The 24,807-nt window shown below is 41.9% G+C and overlaps 1 protein-coding gene across 5 annotated transcripts in view; it reads left to right on the forward strand.

Annotated features, from left to right (window-relative positions):
- LOC134345692 (chondroitin sulfate N-acetylgalactosaminyltransferase 1-like) overlaps positions 1 to 24,807 on the forward strand; it is a 224,682-nt gene that overhangs the window by 97,224 nt on the left and 102,651 nt on the right. Inside the window, exon 1 of one of the 5 annotated variants that reach the window (XM_063046761.1) lies at positions 10,288 to 10,410. The exons of 3 other annotated variants lie outside the window; for them this stretch is intronic. The gene's annotated coding sequence lies outside the window, so the exon portion shown is untranslated. Of the gene's footprint in view, positions 1 to 10,287; positions 10,411 to 22,156; positions 22,216 to 24,807 lie in introns of those variants that run through there. One more of the 5 variants, XM_063046762.1, reaches the window with a different exon arrangement.

Below are 24,807 nucleotides of genomic sequence, written 5' to 3' on the forward strand. Positions count from 1 at the left end.
TAACCAATACATTGGCATTGGCTTTAAATTTTCCAAAGCTTGTTACACTAATTAAAAATGGCACACAACTAAAATAAAATATATTTAACTACTTAGTAGAATCAATTTAATAATACAGAATGGTTAATGTCATGATTTTAAAAAAATGTTAAATATGTATAACATCTGTGAAGGAAGAAGACAGTAAGTGTTTCAGACTGTGACCCTTTCTCAGGAATGATAAAGTCACAAGTGAGTTATGTCTAGCTGAAGCCACAAATGATATAAAGCATATGTGATTCCACGTGTTGTCTGGCCTGTGGATTTTTTTCCTCCTTAGTCGTTTATTTTTTGGTTTTGAGCAGCACTTTTCCCCTGGGTGCGGAAAGAAGAGGAAAAATGGTTCCCTACTCATCATCTGTTCTCCTCCTCATTCTAACTAGGTGTAAATATCAGTGTTAGTTGGAAATCTGTATTCCATTTCAATACCTCATTTGCTGACTGTTTCAATGCTGTTTCAATTTTCAATCTGGTCAAAAGCTGCACTGTTATGACACACTATTTCTGTTAAACTGGGACAGAAAAGCTTTACTGCAATTTCAACTAAATGGAGCACTTTAAAGCTCTCTGGAGATCTGTATCCAATAATAATAACAAGTGTGGCAATAACTGCCAGTAGACCACTGGAGATTGGGTCCCAATATATTTGGTGCTTCCTTGCTTGGGTCTGTGATTTATTGGTTGTTGACCGTCCCATTTATTCTCTTTTTGTAGGGGAGGGGGAAACTTAAAAAAACAGATTCTATGCACATCTTGGGCTAAATGAACTGCTGTAAGCTGAAGATACACTTGCATTTAGAAATGGTTGTGCAGAATCATTTAGTGCCTCAGATGTACCTTGGAGAGCATTCTGTCTGGTTGCATCACCACGTGGGGTGGAGGCTCCAATACGGGGGTTCAAAAGAGGCTGCAGAGGGTCGTAAACTCAGCCAGCACAATCCCTCTCGCCATCGGGAATGTCCTCCAACTGTGGTGCCTCAAGAAGGTGGCATCCATCTTTAAGGACCCTTACAAACCAGAATATGTCCTCTTCTTGTTACTGCCATCAGGGAAGAAGAACAGGAGCCAGGAGTGAGGTACATGTGGCAGGACATTCAGACCATAATGGAGTACAAGTCCTCCCTGCACGTCAACGGCAGACGTGCCTCTCTTCCTGACAGGCTGAAAGCCTTTTGCACACAATCTGATGCATGAAACAAAGGTCCCTCCTCCCCCCCGAGGAGCAGGCGTTATGTCTGGTTGCAGCTGATGAGAGGAAGACCTTAGCCAGGGTCAACCCATGTAAAGCTGTGGGGTTCAATGATAAATGTGGGTGGGTACTGAGCGACTGTGCAGCCGAGCTAAATGAAGTTCTAACAGACACCTTCAACATCTCTCTGGAGCAGTCCACTGTCTCCACAGGCTTCAAGATGGCAACCATCATCCCATTGTGCAAGAGGGAGATAGTAACCTGTCTTAATAAATATAGTCGGCATTGACCTCAACTGCATCCAACAAGACGGACACATTACAGTCGCTAAACTTACCTCTCAGTGGTGATGTCACTGACGGCAATGTGACACCGGAAACTGAGTGGCTGGTTATGGATCATATTAATCCCTTCTTCCTGCTACATTGGACCCTTTCTAATTTGTTTATTGCTCAAATCAGCCCACTAATAATGCCATAGTGTCTACACGCCACTCCTAGAAAATCATGCTTCATATGCCAGGGTGGTCTCTGTCGACTTTAGCTTGACACTTAATACGATCCTCTCTAAGAAGGTGGTGGGTAAACTATCCTCACTGGGTTTCAACCCTTCTCGCTGTAACTGGAACTTGGACTTCTTGACAGAAAGACAACTGTATTGGCAGCAACTCTTCTAGCTCCATCACACTGAGCACTGGTGCCCCCCAGGGATGCCTGCTCAGCTCTTTAACGATGCATGACTGCACTGCTAGATCCACTTCAAACTGAATCAAGTTCACTGATGACACAACTGTTGTGTCTGTACACAACTACATACCAGTTAAATGAAAGCACACATGCGGAAGATGGCTTTAACTGATGTATTCACATTTTGGCGAGACAGGGAGAGCAATGCACATGCATAGACAACAGATCAATACATAGAGTCATTGCTCTAGATTAAATAGATTCATACATTACACTTCCTCCCCCTTTAGATCAATCAACATAGATGGTATATGTACAAAACATTCATTTTCACTTTCATAAACCCATATTCAAAATAAACATGCTTTCACAATAACAGTCCATAACTAACTTCACAGTTCTAAAGGTTCAGTCTTTTGGGTGACACTCTGTTTTTTTCAGGATAGCGCCTCTGGACTTGTGGAGTAGCATCAGGTTTGGTAGGTGACTTGTCCAAGACAACGTTCTTGGTTTCCGGTGCCATATTGTTGTCAGTGACATCATCACCACTGAGAGGTAAGTCTAGTGACTGTAGTGTGTCTGTCTTGTTATATGCAGTTGACCCAGGTGTGTTCTTCAGTTGAACATCCAGTATCTGGTCCACATGATGTCTCCATGTATGGTCTCCAACATCAACTGTGAACATCAGTGGTCCAGTTCTGGTAGTTATCTCACCGGGTGTCCACGTGTCTTCTCAGTAATCTTGCTCTAGGACTTCCTGTCCAACCCTGAAGTTCCTTGCTGCTTCACTTGGCAACTGGTTGAACTGTTTATTTTACACTTCCCTCCATAGATCTGGCTTCAGGAGGTCTATAGAAGATCTCAGATTCCTGTTCATGAACAGCATTGCAGGTGTTTGATTTGTCGTCAAATGAATAGAGTTCAGATACACAAAAAGGAAGTTGTTCACCTTGTGCTGTAAAGAAATGTCTTCCTTGTCTATTGTTTTAATGGACTCCTTGAAGACTTAGATAAACCTTTCAGCCAACCCATTCATTGCTTGACTTGAAGTATCTGATGACATTTTTCTTCATGAACAGTTGGAATTCTTCTGATGCGTGTTGTGGTCTGTTGTCACTCATAATTTGTTCTGTTAAATCGTTTCTGGCAAAGATGGTCCTCAGGCGGAGATGGTCTTGCTGATGTGGTTGGCTTCATTGGTATAACCTCTGGCCACTTTGAATGGCCCAACAAAGCCAATATGTACTCTTTGCCCTGGTGATGATGGCCATACCCCTGGGTGTAACGATATCTGTGGGGGTGCATTTTGAATTTTTTGGTATCCTGAACAGCTTTTGGCCAAGTCTTCAATCTGTTTATATATTCCCAGGCACCACATGTAGATCTATGTAAGACTCTTCATCTTGACTGTACCTAGGTGTTCTTCATGCAGATGTTCTAATAGAGAAGGCCCCCGTTTTCCCGAACGTTTGCTTTACGACACATCACTGTTACGAAAGACCTACATTAGTTACCTGTTTTTGCTAATAGAAGGTGTTTTCACTGTTACAAGAAAAGGCAGCGTGCGCCCGAACAGCCGAGCTCCTCCCTCGGAACTGCATTCCAGCTGCCATTGCTTAAACACGTGCTTTATCTCGATTTATTTTGTGCATCTGCTAGCAAGATGAGTTCTAAGGTATTGGAAAAGCCTAAAAGAGCTCTTAAGGGTGTTACACTTAGCGTAAAACTAGACATAATTAAGCATTTCGATCGTGGTGAACAAAGTAAGGACATTGTCCGAGCGTTGAACTTGCCTGCGTCCACCATTCGCACTAGTTATACGCAGAGAGAAGGAATTTTGAAAGCTGCCGATGTTACTGTTGGTTCTGCTTGTAGCAAAGTGGTCTCTCTTAGTTGGCATCCAATAATGGATAAAATGGAAAGTCTATTGCTTGAGTGGATTGATGGGTGTACAAAGCGTGTTTCGTTAAGCTTTCTTATACTTAAGGAGAAATCAGTCAGTCTTTTTAATAAGCTGAAACAGAAAGCACTGGACGATGATGATGAAAGTGTTGCGAAAGTGGAATTTAAAGGTAGTCATGGGCGGTTTGATCGGTTTCTGAGGTGAGGGCAGCTTCATAGTTTAAGCAGTGGTTCCCAACCTCCGGGCCGTGGACTGATGCATTGCCGCGAAGAATGCAGCGGTGCAGCGGTAGTCGGAACTTACCCAGCACATCTTTAAGAAAAAAAGCCGAAATAAACAAGCTAATTAATTAGGTGCCGCCCGGCACGTAAGTGTCGGCCCAGATCAGAGGCGATTGCCAATTGCGTCAGGTGGTTATTCGTATAAGCAAGTGTTTAACTGTGACGAAACTGCAATTTATTGGAGTCTTCCCGATTCTGGTAAGTGAAACTACACTGTACATACATTATTTCTACTTTATATAGGCTGTGTATTTTTATTTTAATATTTTTATGTATTATTATTTCTACTTTATATAGGCTGTGTATTCTTATATAGGCTGTGTATTTTTATTTGGTATGATTTGGCACCTTCATGGTTTCAAGGTTACTGGAGAGTTTCTGCCAAGAGCACTTCCGCGAGACTTTCACTGCACTAGACAGTGCTGCAGAAAAGTATTTCTACTTTAAATAGGCTATGTATTTATCATATCATTCCTGCTTTTACTATATGTTACTGTTATTTTAGGTTTTATGTGTTATTTGGCATGATTTTGTAGGTTATTTTTTGGGTCTGGGAACGCTCAAAATTTTTTCCCATATTAATAAATGGTAATTGCTTATTCACTTTACGACATTCCGGCTTATGAACCGTTTCATAGGAACGCTTTACCTTCGGATAGCGGGGGAAACCTGTACTCTGGTGTGCAGTTCAGAGGGAACCACAACATGAGATCCACACATCAGCGTTCTTTGACATACTGATGGTTGGTCTCATGTCGCTGAGAACTCTGGAAACATAGGGTTACCATGAGCTGGCCATCTTTGCATGGTGATTTCATAGACTTTTGACAATGTTGGGTCGTTCCTTGCTTCCCTTAGTATTTCGGAATTTGTTACCAGCAACTGGTACACTGATGCGGTGTGGAAAACTTCTACTGGGTCACAGAATGAAGACTTTACGTTTTCAGTTGCCAATAGTGGAAGACATGACAAGCCATCAGCATTGCTGTGTTGTTTGATACCTTGAACTCTATGTTATAAGAGTGGGCTGCTAGGAATAGTGTCCAATGTTGTAACTGGGTAGCAGTTATCACTGAAATTCCCTTCCTGGGATTGGAAATGGACACAAGGGGCTGGTGATCTGTCACTAGCGTAAACTTTTGTCCGAAGAGGTAGTGGTGGAACTACTTTATTCCCCATACTAGACTAAGGGCCTCGCAGTCAATCTGTGCGTAGTTGTGTTTTGTGCTCGTCAGTGATCTTGAAGCAAATGCAGTCGGGTGTTCAGATCCATCTTTCATACTGTGTGACAAAACGGCTCGAATACCATAATGGGACCATTGCACGCCAGTCTGATGGGCAGAGATGGGTCATAATGGGTGAGTAGATCATCCGATGTTATTAGTCTCTTGTTTCCTTGAACGTTTTTTCACATTGTTCTGACCATTCCCACTTTGCTCCTGTCTGTAGCAGTGCATTCACTGGATACAGCACTGTAGCAATGTTTGGGAGAAACCAGTGGTAGTAGTTTACAAAGTCCAAGTACGACCTGAGTTGTGACACATTGTTTGGGTACCTGTAGCATTGCTTCAGTCTTCTCTTGTGACTTACGTAAGCCATGATTGTCAATGACACGTCCACAATGTGAGATTTCGTTCTTGAAAAACTCCCATTTCTCTCTCTTTGCACGCAGACCAGCTCACTCAGCCTGCTAAGCACTTTACCAAGCTTCTGGAGGTGCTCTTCATCATTTTTGCCGGTCACAATGATGTTACCAAGTTAACATTATGTTCCTGGGATATCTTGGAGCACTTGGTCCATTGCGCTTTGCCAAATTGCTGGAGCTGATGTGACACCAAAGACGAGATGATTATACTGGAATAGTTCCTTGTGAGTGTTAATTGTGAAGAACTTCCTGCTTGACCCCTCAATCTCCATTTGCATATAGGCTTGTGACAAGTCAATCTTTGAAAACCTCTCTCTGCCTGCTAAAGATGTAAAGGTGTATTCTATTCATGGCAGGGGATACTGCACAGTACGCAGCACCGGGTTGATGCTCACCTTGAAATCCCCACATATGCCAATATCTCTGGCCTTCCGTTTCTTGATCACTGGGACAATGGGCGTGACCTAATCGCTCCACTCAACCTTGGAGAGAATTCCAGACACCTCCAAGCTCTGCAGTTCAGCATCCACTTAAGGGCGTAGTGCATAAGGCACGGGACGTACCTTAAGGAAACTTGGTGTTGCTGTTTCATTCAGTTCAATTCTGGCCTTCATGCCTTTAAGTTTACCATCTCCTTCTCAAATACCTTCTCGTTAGCATTAAGCAGCTGTGCCAGTGTCTGGTTAGCGCTACCTGCTGTTGCCTGTTGATGACACATTGAGAGCTTTGATTGAATGGCTGTCTAGTTGGATTTTTCTCAACCATTCACATTCAAAAAGGGCTGGCCCTCCACTTCTCAACACAAAGCTCCTAACTGCTGTGTTTTGCCTCCGTACATCACATTTACTTTCAGTTTACCTTTGGGAGTCTTTAGCATCACTGAGGTCTTCCCTAATGGTATTTTAGAAAACAATCTGTTGTAGTCAGCCTCTGGAATTGTAGACAAAGCTGACCCTGTATCCAGCTCCATTTTCAGTTTTATTCTAGACACATCTATTGTGATCCATATTATATTGTGATCTGCTTCAGTAATACTGTGCAGTTCTAGGCATGATAATTCACCTTTGTCAAACTCTATCTTGTCTGATTCTGTTTCACATTTGGTAACTTAAAGCATTTGCTTAGTTTTGTGCTTGAGGCTTTTCTCTCAGTTGTGCTTTTTGTCTGTCTTGCACATTCTCTCCATGTGACCTTGTCTGTGACGCTTTCATTGAACCAACAATCATTTGCATTATGGGAGGATTTGCCACATCGATAACTCTTTTGGCTTTTTGCACCATTCAGGGACATTTTGTGCATTTCACATTTTAACCTCCTTTCTGTAGTTATGCTGCATCCTTTGCTGCAGTCTTTAACAATATTGCACTGGTCACTGCCCATTCTAAGGTTAGGTTTCTTTCTGACAGCCACTTTTGAGTGCTTTGACTATGCATACCACATACAAGGCTGTCCTTTAATGCATCAGAAAGTCTATCTCTAAAGTCACAGTACTGGGAACATTTTCACAGTTCTGCAGCGTATTCAGAAATACTTTCATCTTTTGATTGGTTCTATTTGTAAAATCTAAATCTCCCAGCTATTACCAGCTATTTAGGGCACGAGTAGCTTTGTAAAATTGTAACGGTTTCATCGAATGTCTTGCTTGCTGGCTTTTCAGAGGTTACTAAGTTGTGTAAAAGACTGTACGTTCTTGGGCCCATTAAGCTAAGAAGTGATAGGGTTTTCTTTTGCTCCTCCACATTGTTCGCAATATAATACAGTTCGACTGTCTCAATATACGAATCCCAGCCTTCATTTGCACTATCAAATTCATCAGCTTTCCCCACTAAAGCCACCGCCACCTTATTTTCACTTTAAATTTAGCATGCCTTTCACTGTTACAAACGCTTTCCTTTGTAGGTCCGTGATGGCTTTCTCGTGCTGTTTAACTCTTGTTGTCTTGTCTCGTATCTGTCAGTGCTGTTCGTGATATTTTCTGACATTCAGGTTCGTAGTTGTCGCCAATTTGTTGTGTCTGTGCACAACTACTTATCAATGAAATAAAAGCACACACGCGGGAGATGGCTTTAACTGGTGTATTCACTTTGTAGCAAGAGAGAGAGAGAGATCAATGCACATACGCTGACAACAGATCAATATTTATTGCTGGGGGGTGGGGTCATTGCTCTAAAAGAAATAGATCTATACAACAACAGTGGTTGACCTCAACAACACTGATACCGAGCTGGCATACAGAGAGGAGGTAGAGGGACTGTAGATGGTGCAAACACAACAACTTGCATCTCAAGCTGGTCAAGACCATAGAGATGATTGTGGACTTTAGGAAAGTGTGGGCTGACCACTCCTCACTGCACGTAAATGGCTCCTCCATGGAGAGTGTTAGGAGCACAGAGTTTCTGGAGGTGCACATAATGGATGATCTCACCTGGCCCTTCAACACCACCTCTTTGGTCAAGAAAGCAGAGCAGCATCTCCACTTCCTGAAGAGATTGACACGAGTGACACTACCCCCATCCCCCCCAATTCTAACCAGTTTTTACAGCAGCACCATTGACAGTGTCCAACCAGCTACATCGCCCTCTGGTATGGGACTTGCAATGCATCTGACCACGAGGACTACTGAGAGGATCATCTGGATCTCTGTTCCACCCTTTCGAGATATTATCAGGAGCAGTGCATACGCAGGGCTCTTAGCATTGTCAATGATCCCTCCCATCTGTCCAATAATCTCTTCACCCCCACCCCCCCACCTACCATCAGGCAGGAGGTTCTGTAGCATTAGGACAAGGTGAATAGCAGTTTAAACGGTTTGGCACAGTCTAGATGGGCTGAATGGCTTGTTTCTGTGCTGTACTTTCCTATGACTGTTGGGATGTGAAACAGTTTTCTGCAGACTGTGAGACTACTGAACTGTCTCCACCTCCCAGTTCTCATCATGTAAGAAATGTCAGTAACGTATATTGGTTGAGTTTTGACTTGTGTCACAAATACACCTTAATATTTGTTAGTTTGTTTGTGGTGCTATTACCTTTGTGCTGTTATGTCAGTTATAGGTGCTGTGCTGTGCACCTTGGTCTGGAGGAAGGCTGTTTCATTTGGCGGTGTATATATCTGCTATTGAAATCTGTACTTTGATAATAACATGTACCTTGAACTTTGAACAATACACTTGAACTTAAAGACCCACACTTTTCAGAATAGCTTCGTCCCCTCTCCCATCAGATTTCTGAACAGTCCATGATTGTTGCCTCACTATTCCTCTTTTGTCCTATTAACTTATTTTTTTTTTAATGTCTTGCCCTAAAACAACAGATTTGGGCAGCATGGTAGCATGGTGGTGACTGTAATGCCATTACAGCACCAGTGATACAGGTTAGATTCTTCCAATGTCTGTAAGGAGTTTGTATTTCTTCCCATAACCACATGGGTTTCCGGGATGCTCCGGTTTCCTCCCACGTGCCCCTCACTCCAAAGATGTATAGGTTACTAGGTTACACAAACACGAGGAAATCGACAGATGCTGGACAAAGGGTCTCAGCCTGAAACGTTGACTGTACCTCTTCCTAGAGATGCTGCCTGGGCTGCTGCATTCACCAGCAACTTTTATGTGTGTTGCTTGAATTTCCAGCATGAAACCTCCCCCTCCCACTTTCAAATCTCTTAGTAGCTTTTCTTTCAGTTAGTCCTGACGAAGGGTCTCAACCCGAAACGTCGACTGTACCTCTTCCTAGAGATGCTGCCTGGCCTGCTGCGTTCACCAGCAACTTTTATGTGTGTAGGTTACTAGGTTAGTGGGTCACATGGGTGTAGTTGGCCAGAAGGACTTGCCACAGTGCTGTTTCTCTAACTCACACACTCACTCACTCACTCACTCCATGCCTGAGGGTGAACTTTGAAGAGAAGCAGCAAACTTCAGAGTGGTACTTCATTCATCTGCGTTGTTCAACTTTTGTGTTTTTTGGATGTCCCGAGACCACAAAAGTTTAAAAAAATGGAGGCTCCATCCAAACATCAGAGTGGAAGGAAAGACCCAAGGGATGTCGCACTCTCAAGGTGGTTTTTGGAGAAGTATTTATTCTTCACCCAATGCTGTCAAATCAGAGTCACTCACACTGGATGAATTTATACAACTTGCCTTTTCCAACACACTGTAAGGCTGACTCTTCTCAAATTCCATTCACTAAAAGAGTGGGGTAGAGGAGTGTGTTTCAGTATAAATTTACCTTTTTGTGGTCTGGATGGGTAAGCCTACTATATCTAAGAAACAATCTATCTGCTTGTTCTACTCCACTGTGATTTTATTTTTATCTGTACTTTATGACTCCAGATGCAAATAATCAAAATGTAGTCTAGGTTAAATAATGTAGCTCAACTATATTGTGTCCATTGCAAATATTATGACTCTGCCAGCAAGAAGATATGATTATCTGAAGCTGTCATACAGTTTCTATGTAGTGCAAGCATTTCTGCTAATGGGAACAGTTGTAGAGATTAACCAGTCCGCTTACAGCCAGCTTTAACTGTCTTAACACTTGTGCAATGAAGCTTCTACATGTCTTCCAGTCAGCTGTTCACACTGAATCTACTCTGCGTGCGATCAGACTGGCTTCATTGTTCACAAATGGTTCACTTTGGTTGTGACTGTTTCTGCTAATAGTCATTTCTCTGTAAGTATTAATAACAGGTCTCTGAACCAATGAGGGAGGAAAATGTAAGTCATATTTCCAATGAAATCCTTCATTGGAACTGGCCACTGTGCATTTCCAGCATTTTGTGTCTGGATTCCAGCATTTTTGGTTTTCCTGTTATTTTTCTGCTGTGTTCTTGGTTTTCTGCCAGATTTCAACATTTTAAACATTTGTGCAGGAATTTTGCCTCTTTGATTAGTAGCCAGCAATTTACTTTATCCCCCCCTCCCCCACTTCTAAATTGTATCAGAAGGATTGGTTGGGAATGGGGAACTGGCATGTCTACACTGGATACCCTGGAATCTCCAATATGCCTTTGGGGTCAAACGCCATGCCAAAGCAGTAACTAAAAAGCTTCCTTCTGATTATACACTTTTGGCCATGAGGTGGACTAGTTTTACTGAGCACGTTTAATTATCATTCTTGAGTTGTACGTAAGAATATAATGATAGGAACACAAGAGGCTACAGAGAGTAATGGACTTGGCCAATTCCATCTTGAGCACAGCTTCCTTCGCCATTAAGGACACTCATAAGAGGCAATGCCTTATTAAGGTGCATACATCATTGGGAGATCCCACCATTTGTGTCGTCAGGCAGGAGATATCAGAGCCTGAAAACCTACATCTCAAGGTTCAAAAGCAACTTCTTCCCCATTGCATTGCAGGTTTTGAACCAACACAAAAACCCCTAACACTGCTTCCAGACTATATATTTTTCTCAAGTTGCACGTAAGCATTATGTTTATATTCCCATCTAAGTTATACGCTCAGTGGCCACGTTATTAGGTACATGAGTGGAAGCCGGGTGTGGTCTTCTGCTACTGTAGCCCATCCAGTTCAGGATCCAGCGTGTTGTGCATTCAGAGGTGCTCTTCTGCACATCACTGTTGTAACAGGTGGCTGTTTGAGTTACGGTCACTTACCTGTCAACTTGAATTAGTCTGGCCATTCTCCTCTGACCTCTCTCACTAACAAGGCGTTTTTGGCCACAGAAATGGATGACTTTTTATTTTTCATACCCTTTTCTGTAAACGCTAGAGCCCATTGTATGTTTAAAAATAAATAATAAATTGCAGGAGATCAGCACTTTCTGAGATAATCAAACCATGCCATCTGGTACCAACAATCATTCCGTGGTCAAAGTCACTTAGATTACATTTCTTTCCCATTTTGATGTTTGGTCTGAACAACAACTGAACCTCTTGACCATGTCTGCATGTTTTATTCATTGAGTTGCTCCTCATGATTGGCTGATTAAATGTTTGCATTAATGAGCTGGTGTGCAGATGTGACTAATAAAGTGGCCACTGAATTTAGATAATTTATGTGAAGTTTGTTAACTCTAAGTTTGTCATGTTTGTAATGTTCAGTGCTGCTGCTGCAAGCTAGTTTTCATGGCATTTAAACACTGTGCCTATAACAATAAACTTGAAGCTGATAAGAAACTAGCAGAGGGGAACAGGCCATTGCCTGCAATTCACTATGATCCTGGCTGTTGTGCCCTATGCCTCATCTCTGTTTCTGTGCCAGTTCTCCACAGCACTCCATCTTTTGGTCGAGCTGTACCGCATAAAAACAGACTCTTAAGGCCACACAAACAACAGGAGTTCTGCAGATGCTGGAAATTCAAGCAACACACATCAAAGTTGCTGGTGAATGCAGCAGGCCAGGCAGCATCTCTAGGAAGAGGTACAGTCGACGTTTCAGGCCGAGTCCTGACGAAGGGTCTCAGCCTGAAATGTCGACTGTACCTCTTCCTAGAGATGCTGCCTGGCCTGCTGCGTTCACCAGCAACTTTGATGTGTGTTGCTCTTCAGGCCACCCTGCCTTTGCTGATCATCATGTCAATCTATATTAGTCCCACTTGCTTGCATTAATTTCATATCCTGCTATGCCCTGCTCATTCAAGTACCTGTTGAGATGTCTCTTAGATATTGTTACTGTTCCTACCTTCACCGCCACCTCTTTGGAAAGATTTACAACTTTAATCCTTTTTAAACCTCTTTCCTCGCACCTTGAAACCATGCCTCTAGTGTTAGGTGTCCCAACCATGGGAAACAGACCCTGCCTCTTTACCTTAGCTTTTATTTACTTGTGTTATGTCACATCTCAGCCTTAATTGCACCAAGTGAGCACAGACCCAGGCTGTCCAATTCCTCTTTTTAACTCGAGCCCTGTAATCCAGGCACACCCTTGTGAATCTTTTATGTGATTATGATTATCAGGACACACAGTCTCCTTTTATTGTCATGCATGCATTAAGAAATAATAAAATGCTTTTTTCCAGAATGATATCACGAAAACACATGACAAACCGACTTAAAAACTAACAAAACCACATAATTATAACATATAGTTACAATGGTGCAAAGCAATACTGTAATTTGATAAGAACAGACCATGGCACAGTAAAAGTCTCAAAGTCTCTCGAAAGTCCCATCATCTCACACAGACGGTAAACCTCCAGCACCGCCAACTTGCCGATGCAGCATCCTGGAAGCATCTGACCACAGTCCGACTCCGAGTCCATCCAAAAAAAACTCCGAGCCTCCGACCACCTCCCGACACCGAGCACCAAGCACCATCTCTGCCGAGCGCTTCAACCCCGGCCCCGGCAACAGGCCATAGGCAAAGCCGAGGATTTGGGGCCTTCGTCTCCGGAGACTCTTGATTGCACAGTAGCAACGGCAGTGAAGCAGGCATTTCAGAAGTTAGTCCAGATGTTCCTCTATGCTTCTCACAGTTATCTCCATCAAATCCGGATTGTGCACGGCACCACATATCGATATCATTCAGAATGGCCGCGTGCACTGCATCGCGCCGTCATCTTCTCCTCCCTCTTGTGTGCCCTTTCTAGCTTCAAGATATCTTTCCTGTAATGTGGTGACCAGAACTGGGCACAGTATGTCAAGTTGAGCACCACCAACATTTGCACAGCTGTAACATGATGTCCCATCTCTTGCGCTCAGTGCTGTAGCCAATGAAGCCAAGCATGTTATGAAACTTTACCACCTGTCTATCCGTGTTACGATTTTTGGAGAACTGGATACTTTTAACCAAGGTCTTGCTGCTTAATTATACTCCCCAGGTTCCTGTCGTTCCATCTTCCTCTCTCTAGCCTACTTTCCCAGTTGATCAATATCCTGTTTGAAACCTCAGACAATCTTCTCCATTATCCACTATATCACTTAATTTTGCTGTCATTTGCAAACTGACAAATCAGATACCTATGTTCTCATCCAGTGGTTGATCTATATGACAAAAAAGAGGATCCAGCACTGATTTCTGCATTGCACCGCTGACCAGAGACCTCTAATCAGGGAAACAACTCACCACCATCACCCTCTGCCTCCTACCACCAAGCTAAGTTTATATCCAATTTGCCAGTCCTTCTCAGCTAATCTACCATGCTGGACATTGTCGAAGGTCTTGTTAAAGTCCATGTAGATGACATCTAACAAGCTCAATAAAAACTCAGATTTATGAGGATTGATTTCCTACACACAAACACTTTACATGTGCAAATAAAACCTGTCGTTTAGGATCTATTTCTATAATTTTTCTCCACTGCTGAGATGCAAAGCTCACTGCTCTACTTAAATAAAAGCATGACATTAGCCATCTTCTAGTCTTCTTGTACTTCACCTCTGGAGTTCAAAGTTACAAAGACCTCTGCTGATTTTAGCAAAAATGTATCCAGCTTCTCTTTAAGTATTACCATTGATCAAGCTTCCACAACCCTTGCAGACGATGGTGACTCTCCATTCCAGAAATTCAGCAACCTCTGTAAGAAGCCTCATGCACAGACATGAGGAGACATCTATGCTTTGTAACTAGCTTCTCAACATAAACCTGTGCGATGGAAAATTCTGCCAGAGTTGGCCAAATATTTAATCAAAATTGTAAGAGAAATAAAATCCCCTTTAAACATATATTTAATCAAAATATTTGTACATTCACGAATAAACAACAGATGTTGCTGGAGGATAATGTGGCTGTTGATGTTGGATGATGTGGCTGGAGAAGTTATCCTCTCTAGAAGGAGGAAAGATTTAATCAGATGAAATGTGCTTGTGCCTCATTGCACAGTAAAACACTCTCTTTACTTTTGTGTTTGAGTCAAAGCCACATGACCCTTTTTGCTTTCCTGTCGGGATTCAATCCCAATCCCTTCACAGCAAATTATCTTGACTCAGTTTCCTGCTGAAAATGTCTTGTTTGTGAAAACCAGCATGGCTTTTTAAAACACAAGCTCCTACTGGATTTTTGTCACCATAGGTTTTTAATTGTCTATCCCAGAAAACCTTTGTTACTGGTGAGCTACTAATGCCTCCAGTCTCTGAAGTTATGAACACTGATAATCTTGTTTTTTGTATTTATGCATAGACTAACAAGGTCTACATTAGAGTTTGAAGCTCTTGTGTTGTGACTGTGCCACCTCAGGTTAACTTTGTCTATTCTGGTGATATAGTACTGGTTGTCCCTGAAAAATATCAGGTGGACAAATTACTCTGCTCTCTCCTGATATAGGGAAAGTTCAGAGGAAGGTGTAATATGGAACCTATATCAGTTTTTAAATCAAAGTTAATGTGGTAAAAAAATAAATTAATCCTTTTATTAATTCACTTGTTATAAATCTATAAACCATATACATTTTGACTGTTGAAATTTTACAAAATAGATTTTTATTAAGTTTAGACTTTTGAGATTTAGCTTGCTTATAAATTATTTATAGACCTTTTAAATTTTTCAGGTGGTTCTGGAGGTTAAAATATGAGATTTTGTTTCATTTACCTTGGACTTTATTCAAGTAATGGTTTAAAGTGTTCACTGGCACATATAATCTAAGGCTCAGAAAGGAGACTTGCTTTGTTGCAAATTCTGGCATCTATGCTTTGTTTTTTTTTGACAGAGTTCTTCAGGAAATCTAGAACTCCGTTAGCCTTGCCCTGTGCAACTTTTAGTGCACACTCACAATAGCGGTCCTTCCTGTTTACTTGGTTAATAATTTCTCTGCACCACACACTTACCTTCAGCCAAGTAGGCGCAGTAATCTTATGCTCTTAATCAAACCAAGTTCCTTCTGTGTCTGGGCTTCAACAGTGTACCATGGAGCCTCTATGAAACTTTCTATTTTCCTGTTGACCCCCCAGCAACATTTCCTCTGGCTGTCACATGCACAATGACATCAATGTGATCTTCTGTTTAGAGGTTCATAATTTTGGAAACAACCTCTTGTGACTAAGCTGGAAGTGACTCCCATATCCTGTACATGTGAATTGTACCCACCTGTTGAACAGTATATTGGAGTTCTAGTGTACAGGGTTAGCACGTCATCATACTTTATTTTCAAAACTCTCCCTTCCCATTTAAGGCTACTTTCCCTATATGGTTACATACTGGCAGCCTAAATGCATTCAGTCTCTAGAGGCTATAGCGGTAGCTGTACAAGACCAGAAGACGTAAGAGCAGAATTGGGCCATTCAGCCCATTGAGTTTGTTCTGCTATTCTCTCATGGCTAATTTATTATCCCTTCAATTTTATTTTCCTGCCTTCTCCCTGTAACATTTGACACCCTGACTAATCAAGAACCTATTAATCACCTCTTTAAATATACTCAATTACTTGACCACTGCAGCTGTCTATGGCAATGCACTCCACAGCTTCACTACCCTCTGGCTAAAGAAATTCCTTTGAAACCTCTGTTCCAAATGTGTGTCCCTCTATGCTGAGGCTGTGCTCTCTGGTCCTAGTCTCACCTGCTATGAGAAACATCCACTCCACTTCCACTCTGTCCAGGCCTTTCAATATTTGCTAGGTTTTAATGAGATCCCCCTCTCATTCTTGTGAACTCCAGCCAGTACAGGGCCAGGGTCATCAAATACTCCTCATACATTAACCCTTTCTTTCCCAGAATCATTCTCATGGACCTTCTCCAATGCCAGCATATCTTTTCTTGGATAAGTGGACCAAAACTGGTCACAGTGCTCCAACGTGATCTGACCAATAACATCCTTGCTCTTGTATTTGAACCCTCTTGAAATGAATGTTAATATTGAATTTGCCTTCCTTCCCACCGACTCACTTACTGCCCATTATGCCACTGACCTTTGGGGTAGCAATGAAGGTCCTCCAACTCTGGCGGTGTTCAGGGCTTCCTTCATCATGTCAAAAACTTCCTCATGACTTTCACTACTGTCAGTCATGCAAGTCCTGACTGGAGAATCAGGAGAAAGATTTGTCATTACTGTTTCTGTAACAATTTTGTTTTACTAGTCAGAGTTGTGAGCCCTGAACTGAACCACTGAACTAGCAGGACCTGTGGACCGCTCTTAGTATGGCCTCTACCCTTTGACCTATTTGGCATGGGTGACCCTACCAAGAGCCAAAGCATAAAGTCTGACTCCAGCCAATATTGCTCTCTGAGTCACTGAAGAACACAAACCTCCAAACCCAACAACAAGTTTGTGGTCTTCTTGGAAGTACCATGCAAGTTAATCTTTAGGAAATCGTGCAAGGACTCTCAAGTTCCTTTGTACCTCTGATTTTTGAATTTTCTCCCTACTTAGAAAATAGTCTACACTTTTATTCATTCTACCAAAGTACATGACCATACATTTCCCTACAGTATATTCCATCTGACACTTGTGTTTCCGTTCTTCCAATCTGTCTAAGTCCTTCTGTAGACTACCAGCCCTTTCTTCTATCTTCATATCATCTACAAATCTGGCTGCAAAGCCATCAATTCCATCGTCCAAGTCATTCACTTATATTTTGAACAGTCATGGTCCCAACACTGACCCCTGTGGAACAGCAGTAATCATTGGCAGCCAACCAGAAAATGCCCCCTTTATTCCAAATCTTTGCCTCCTGTCAGTCAGCCAATCTTCTATCAATGCTAGAATCTTTCCTGTAATACTATGGGGAATTAAGCAGTCTCAAGTGCAGCACTTTTGTCAAAGAATTTCTGAAAATCCAAGTAAACCATGTCCACTGACTCTCCCTTGTCAATCCTGCCTGTCATTTCCTCAAAGATTTCCAACAGATTTGACGGGCAAGATTTCTCCCTTAGGAAGCCATGCTGACTTTGGCCTATTTTATCATGTGCCTCCAAGTACCTCGAAACCTCATCCTGAACCTCATCCTCCAGTGCCTTCGCAACCACTGAGGTCAGGCTAACTGGCCTATAATGTTCTTTATTCTGCCTCCCTCCCATATTGAAGAGTGGTGTGATATTTGCAATTTCCCGTCCTCCAGAACCATTCCAGAATGTAGTGATCCTTGAAAGATTATTACCAATCTCTCCACAATCTCTTTAGCTACCACCTTCAGAACCCTGAGCTGTATACTGTCTGGTCCAGGTGACTCATCTACCTTCAGACTTTTCAGTTTCCTCAGCATCTTGTCATTAATAGCAACTACACTAACTTCTGCATCCTGACACTCTTGAATTTCTGATATACTGCTAGTGTCTTTCTCAGTGAAAACTGACAGAAAATACTTCCCTCGGACCCTATGGGAAGCAAATGCAGAAATTGCTGGGGCTGTAGCAGAGATATTTAAAACATCCTTAATAAAAGGAGAGATACCAGAGGATTAGAGGATAGCCAATGTTGTTCTGCTGTTTAAAAAAGGCTCTAAACAAAAACCAGAAAATTATAGGCCAGTGAGTCTGACATCAGTTGTGGGAAAGTTATTGGGGTGTGTTTGATGGACAGGATATTATATATAAGTATTTGAACAGACATGGACTGGTTTAGGATAGTCAACATGGCTTTGTGTTTGGTAGGTCATGTCTAACCAATCTCGTAGAGTTTATCAAGGAAGTTACCAGGATAGTGGATGAAGGTAAGGCAGTGGATGTAATCTACATGGACAAGGTCTCACATGGGAAGCTGGTCAGGAAGGTTCAGTTGCTCTGCATTCAGGATGGGGTAGTAAATTGGATTAGACATTGGCTCTGTGAGAGAAGCCAGAGAGTGGTCATTGAGGATTGCTTCTCTGACTGGAGACCTGTGACTGGTGGTGTGTCACAAGAACTGGTGCTGTTGTCTTTGTTGCCTGTCATCTATATCAATGACCTGGATGATAATATGATTAACTGGATCAGCAGCTTTGCAGATGACACCAAGATTGGGGGTTTACTGGACAGTGAGGAAAGCTATCATGGCTTGTAGAGGGATCTGGACCAGCTGAAAAAATGGCAGATGGAATATAATGCTGAAAAATGTGAGGCTTTGCACTTTGGTAGGACCAACCAGGGTAGGTCTTACATAGTGAAAAGTAGGGCACTGAGGAGTGGGGTAGAACAAAGGAATCTGGGAATACAGGTGTCTAATTTGTTTAAAGTGGCATAACAGGTAGGTAGGGTCATAAAGAAAGCTTTTGGCAAATTGACCTTCATAAATCAAACTATTGAGTACAGGAGATGGGATGTTATATTGAAGTTGTATAAAACATTCGTGAGGCCTAATTTGGAGTGCTGTGTGCAGTTTTGGTCACCTACCTACAGGAAAGATGTAAAACAAGGTTAAAAGAGTTCAGAGAAAATTTATAAGCATGTTGCCGGGTCTGGTGGACCTGAGTTTAAAGGTAAGTTTGGATAGGATCTGTATTCTTTAGAATGTAGAAGATTGAGAGGAGATTTGATAGAGGTTTACAAAATTATGAAGAGTATAAATAGGGTAAATGCAAGCATGCTTTTTCCACTGAGGTTGGTTGAGACTACAACCAGAGGTCATGGCTTAAGGGTGAAAGGTGAGAAGTTTAAGGGGGAACATGGGGGAAGCATCTTCACTCTGAGGCTTGTAAGAGTGTGGAATGAACTGCCATCAAAAGTGGTCGATAGAAGCTCGATTTCAACATTTAAGAGAAGTTTGGATAGGTACATGGATAGTAGGGATATGGAGGGCTCTGGTCCCGGTACAGGTCGTTAGGAGTAGGCAGATTAAATAGTTTTCAGGATGGATTAGATGGGCCAAAGGACCTGTTTCTGTTCTGTGCTTCTCTATGATTCTATGACTTATTAAGATGGTCCGCTATTTCTTTGTCCCCCATTATTACCCCTCTAGCATCATTTTCCAGTGGTCTAATAGGCACTCTCACCTCTCTTTTATTCTTTGTATACCTGAAAAAACTTTTTATCTCCTCTTTTACATTATTGGCTAGCCTACCATTACATTTAATCTTTTCTCTCTTTATGGCTTTTTTAGTTGCCTGTTGATTTTTAAAAAATTCCCAATCTTCTAACTTCCCACTAGTTTTTAACTATATTATATGCACCTTTATTTTTGCTCTCTTTGACTTCCCTTGTCAGCCACAATTGCTTCATCCTCCCTTAAGAATACTTCTTCATCTTTGGGATGTATCTATCCTGCATCTTCTGAATTTCACCCAGAACTCCCAGCCATTGCTGTTCTACTGTCATCCCTGCTAGTATCCCGTCCCAATCAACTTTGGCCAGTTGCTCTCTTGTGCTTCTGTAATTCCCTCTACTCTACTGTAGTACTGACACATCTGACTTTAGCTTCTACCACTGATATTATGATCACTGCTTCCTGATGATCCCTTTACCTTAAGCTCCCTAAACAAATCCTGTTCATTACATAATACCCAATCCAGGATTGCCTTTCCTCTAGAGGGATCAACCATAAACTGCTCTAAAAAGCCATCTTGTAGGCAGCCAATTCCGCCTCTTGGGATCCAGCGTCAACCTGATTTTCCCAAACTACCTGCATATTGAAATCCCCCATGACTATCATAACATTACCTTTTTTACATGCATCTTCTATTTCCCATTTTAATTTATATCTCACCTCCTGGTTGCTGTTTGAAGGCCTGTATATAACTTCTATCAGGGTCTTTTTTTTCTGGCATGTGCCTGCGTGCGTGCGAGTCTGTGCGTGCGTCCATGATTATGTCTTTTTCATGGCTTTTTTACAAGGCGCGGAACGAGAGGGAGAGAGAGAGACTGTGTGGCGCACCACTCCCCACACAGACATTTTCGCAGCATTTTCCCTTTATTTTACAAGGTCGAGTTGTGATCTTGACACTCAACCCAGCAGGGATGGAAAGCGTACTTGGGAGCGGACCCAACTGGTTTCAAACCCGGGAACCTCCACTCCCGGGGCCGGTGCTGATGTCATTGCACCACCAGCTGGCCCCCATCAGGGTCTTTTTACCCTTTCAGTTTCTTAATTCTACCCACAGGGAATCTACATCGTCTGATACCATGTCAACTCTCAGGATCTGATTTAATTTTTTACTAACAAAGCCACCCCACCTTCTCTACCTACCTGCCTGTCCTTTTGATACAATGTGTATCCTTGGATGTTAAACTCTCAACTATAATCTTCTTTCAGCCATAACTCAGCGATGGCAGGTACGACATTGTGGACAATCTCTAATCATGCTACAAGGTCAACTGATGTATTCTTTTTACTGGATTCATTCAAATATAACACCTTCAGTCCTGTATTCATCACTTTTTTGGATTTTGTCCCCATGTTAGTCTTTAATTCATACCATTGACTGCAATTTTGCCCTATTACCTCCCTGTTCTTCCTCACATTCTCACTGCACACTGCATGTACTTGTATACCAACTGCCCCATCCTCAGCCCTATCACTCCAGTTTCCATCCCCTGCCAAATAAGTTTATACCCTCCTCAACAGCTCTGGTAAACCTGCTCACAAGAATATGGGTCTTCCTTGAGCTCAGGTGTAACTTGTTCTATTTGTACAGTTCATGCCTTCCCCAGAAGAGATCCCAATCAATAGGGAGCTTAACATAAAGGAACCCTTAGGAGGCAGTGATCATAATATGATTGAATTCGTACTGCAATTTGAGAGGGAGAAGCACAACTCACTTGTACCTGTATTACAATGGAATAAAGGGTATTACAGAGGCATGCGAGAAGAGCTTGCCCAGGTGGATAGGAGGAGGATACTGGCAGGGATGACGGCAAGGCAGAGATGGCTGAAGTTTCTGGGAATAGTTCATAAGGCGCAGGATAGATATGTCCCACAGTACAAGCTGTTCTCAAATGGCAGGGGTAGACAACTGTGGCTGACAGAGGATGTTAAGCCTAGGAAAGGGTACATAAGTGAGTGGGAAGTTGGACGATTGGAAAGCTTTTAAAATCCAACAAAAGGCAATTAAAAAGGTGATAAGAAGAGAAAAGATGAAATATGAGGGCAAACTAGCCAATAATATAAAGCAGGATACTAAAAGTTTTCTCAGTTGTATAAAGAGTAAAAGGAAGGTGAGAATTGATATTGGACCACTGGAAAATGATGCTGGTGAGGTAGTAATGGGGGACAAAGAAATGGCAGATGAACTTAATGGGTACTTTGCATCTGTCTTCCCTGTGGAAAACACTAGCAGTGTGCCAGAGGTCTGTGAGTGTCAGGGAGCAGGAGTGAGTGCCATTGCTATTACAAAGGAAAAAGTGCTAGGCAAACTCAAAGGTTTTAAGGTGGATAAGTCATCTAGGCCAGATGGACTACATCGCTGCACTATTTCCTCAGCCACACATTTGTCTGGAAAGCATCCTCTCCATACCCTCACTGGCGCCTGACACAACAGCAATCCAGAGATTACTACCCTGGATGTTCTGATTATCAGCTTTCTATCTAACTCCCTATATTCTCTCTTCAGGGCCTCCTCCTTTTCTACCTATATTGTTGGTGCAAATATTTACCATGACTTCTGGCTGCTCACCCTCCTCCTTTAGAATGCTGTGGATCTGATCCGAGATGACCCTGACCCTGCTACTTGGGAGGTAAATACCATCTGGATTTCATTTTCACGTCTCCTGTTTACTCATTTGACTATAGAATTCCCTATCATTACTGCACCCTTCTTCCTTTTTCCCTTCTGAGCCACAGAGTCAGATTAAGTGCCAGAGGTCTGGTTGCTATAGCTTCTCCCTAGTAGGTTGTTCCCCCACCTCCAGCAGTATCCAAGCTTTATACTTAATATTGAGTGTAACGGCCACGGTGGTACTCTGCACTGGCTGTCTGTTTGTCTTCCCAGTCAGCCAGGTGGCTCCTATCTATCACCTTCTCATTCTCCTGTATGAGCTGGAGGTCATCTAGCTGCAGTTGCAGTTCCTTAACGCAGTCTCTGAGGAGCTACAGCTTGATGCTCTTCATGCAGATGTAGTTATCAAGGAGACTGGAGGTCTCACAGAGGTCAAACAAAGAACATGCCACTAGCTCTGGACCTATTGTCAGTGTACTATCTATGTGCTAATGGACAAAGAAGGAAGGAGGGAGGGAAGCTTACTAGAAATCTGCTTAGAACTTCTGCTTCCTCAAGCCTGTTGAGCCAAAGCCTCCCACTCTAACACTGGCCCACATTAACAATGGCCACTCAGCTTGCACCTTCCTTCTTTTTATTGGCTCACATAAAATTCACTCCTGATGAGTTGTATACTTTCCAAGTAGTTTCTGCCTTGCAACAATCTCTCCCTCTCCCTCCCCATCTTTTTCTCTCACTCACTGCTTCAAATTTCGTATGAAGTAGGCTATTATTATAATTGGTACTATATGTTATTACTTCAATCTTCCAGTTGGAATGCATTTTAATTTTGAAGTCAACATTTTTAGCATTAGGAACTTGCACTTTACAGAAAATTTATTTTTCTAACTACTCCAGGAGCAGCATAATTTACCATTTAAAATTTTGCTGAGATATTTATTTTGTGTATTGTAAAGAAGCATGATTTGTACTTTTATAATTGTATTAATATTTTCTAATTGGCAATAATTAGAGATAATCTTGTAAATAAAATGCTTGACCAGGAACCTTGTGAACGAAATTCCCGGCAGAACTTCATCGGTAGAATACATAGGAGAATTTCTAACATTTCTGATAATGGGATTTAGACAAGTAATCCATCTTGCTGTGTCAGATTTTACATTTTGTATTAAAGAAGAGATAATGCTTTGAAGATCTACCGTGCAAATTCAATCCTACTTATAATGAAAAGAGGGAGGGAGTTCATAGAACTTACAGGTCATTCAGCCTTGCATAAGCAGCTGAAAAAATAATGGATATTGTTGTTAAGCAAAGGGTGCCGGGAAAACAATAATAGAATCCGGCAGAAATTGCATGGATATATGAAAGAGAAATTTTGTTTGTGAAGTCTCTTTTTACCCTACCTGGTTATCGAGAGAACCAGAGGTGATGATGTCACAAAATGTCAGTCATTGCAATACTCAGGTGAGGAAAAAAAATCACCTGAGGGTAGTGATTCTTGGAATTCTGTGCCATGAAAGCTGTGGAGACACGGTTATTAACAACGTTGAATGAAGACTGAGATCAAATGACCCTTAGCTGGTAAATGAAGTGGGAGTTTGTACAGGGAAGTAATACTGAAGTAAAAGTTTGTGATCTTTTTGAATGGAGGGCACAATCTGAATGGCATTCTTCTGCTATTTTATCCTTGTATGTTTAAGAACATTGAGTGTAGAATGGTTTGGGATGTCCCAATACTATATAGAAACTTTTACACTGTAGACCACTAATTTCTGCACAGCAAGCGCCTACAAACATTAACAAGACAAGTGACAAATGATCTGCTTCAGTGATTTTTGATGCAGAATAAATATGGAGAGTGCAACTGCTCTTTGGAACAGGGTGGAATTTTTTATGTCCACCCAAAAGGTTTGAGTAGAGTGTTTAAAATCTCATCCAAAATACAGAGCCTAGCACTTCTTCAATACCACACAGATTGTTTAATCTAGAATACTTGCTCAAGATTTTGGAACCTTGGACCAGTTTTATCATCTGGCTACAGTGGGCACCAATCACACACCTTTTCAATTTGTTTTAAAAAGCTTTCTTTTTAAAATGGCATGCATTATGGCAAAATTCATTAATTGCTTCACTGATTCTCTGATGTGTCCAAAGTCCCTAATATTTACTGAAACGATACTTTGGAGGAATGGTGTACCTATTGGAATTACTATGAAATTCAAAAGTGAAGCATTAATTTCTTAGTGCAGGGGGATAACTGATGCTAGGAATGCTTGGTTGTTTGTGTAATACTTTGTCATAGTAAGAGAATTGGAGTTCATGCAGGGAAGTAACACTAAGAGAAGGGAGCACAGGAGGCTGGTATATAGATCCTACACTTAATTTCTGCTCAGCAAAAGTGCATATGAGAAATGTAACAGCTGTGGAATAGACCATGAATGATAAATACTAATCTGGAAAGGGTAAAATCCACCCTTTTGATTAAAAATTTGAAGCAATTTCTCGAGTGTTAGCTATTGTGCTTATTTGAACATTGATGAAAACAAGAAGGTAGTAAATTGCATTAAATGTGTCCACTGGCAGTCAACTATCACACTTCCTATAAATAGCA

This window comes from Mobula hypostoma, chromosome 4, assembly GCF_963921235.1.
Source record: "Mobula hypostoma chromosome 4, sMobHyp1.1, whole genome shotgun sequence".
NCBI lineage: Eukaryota > Metazoa > Chordata > Chondrichthyes > Myliobatiformes > Myliobatidae > Mobula > Mobula hypostoma.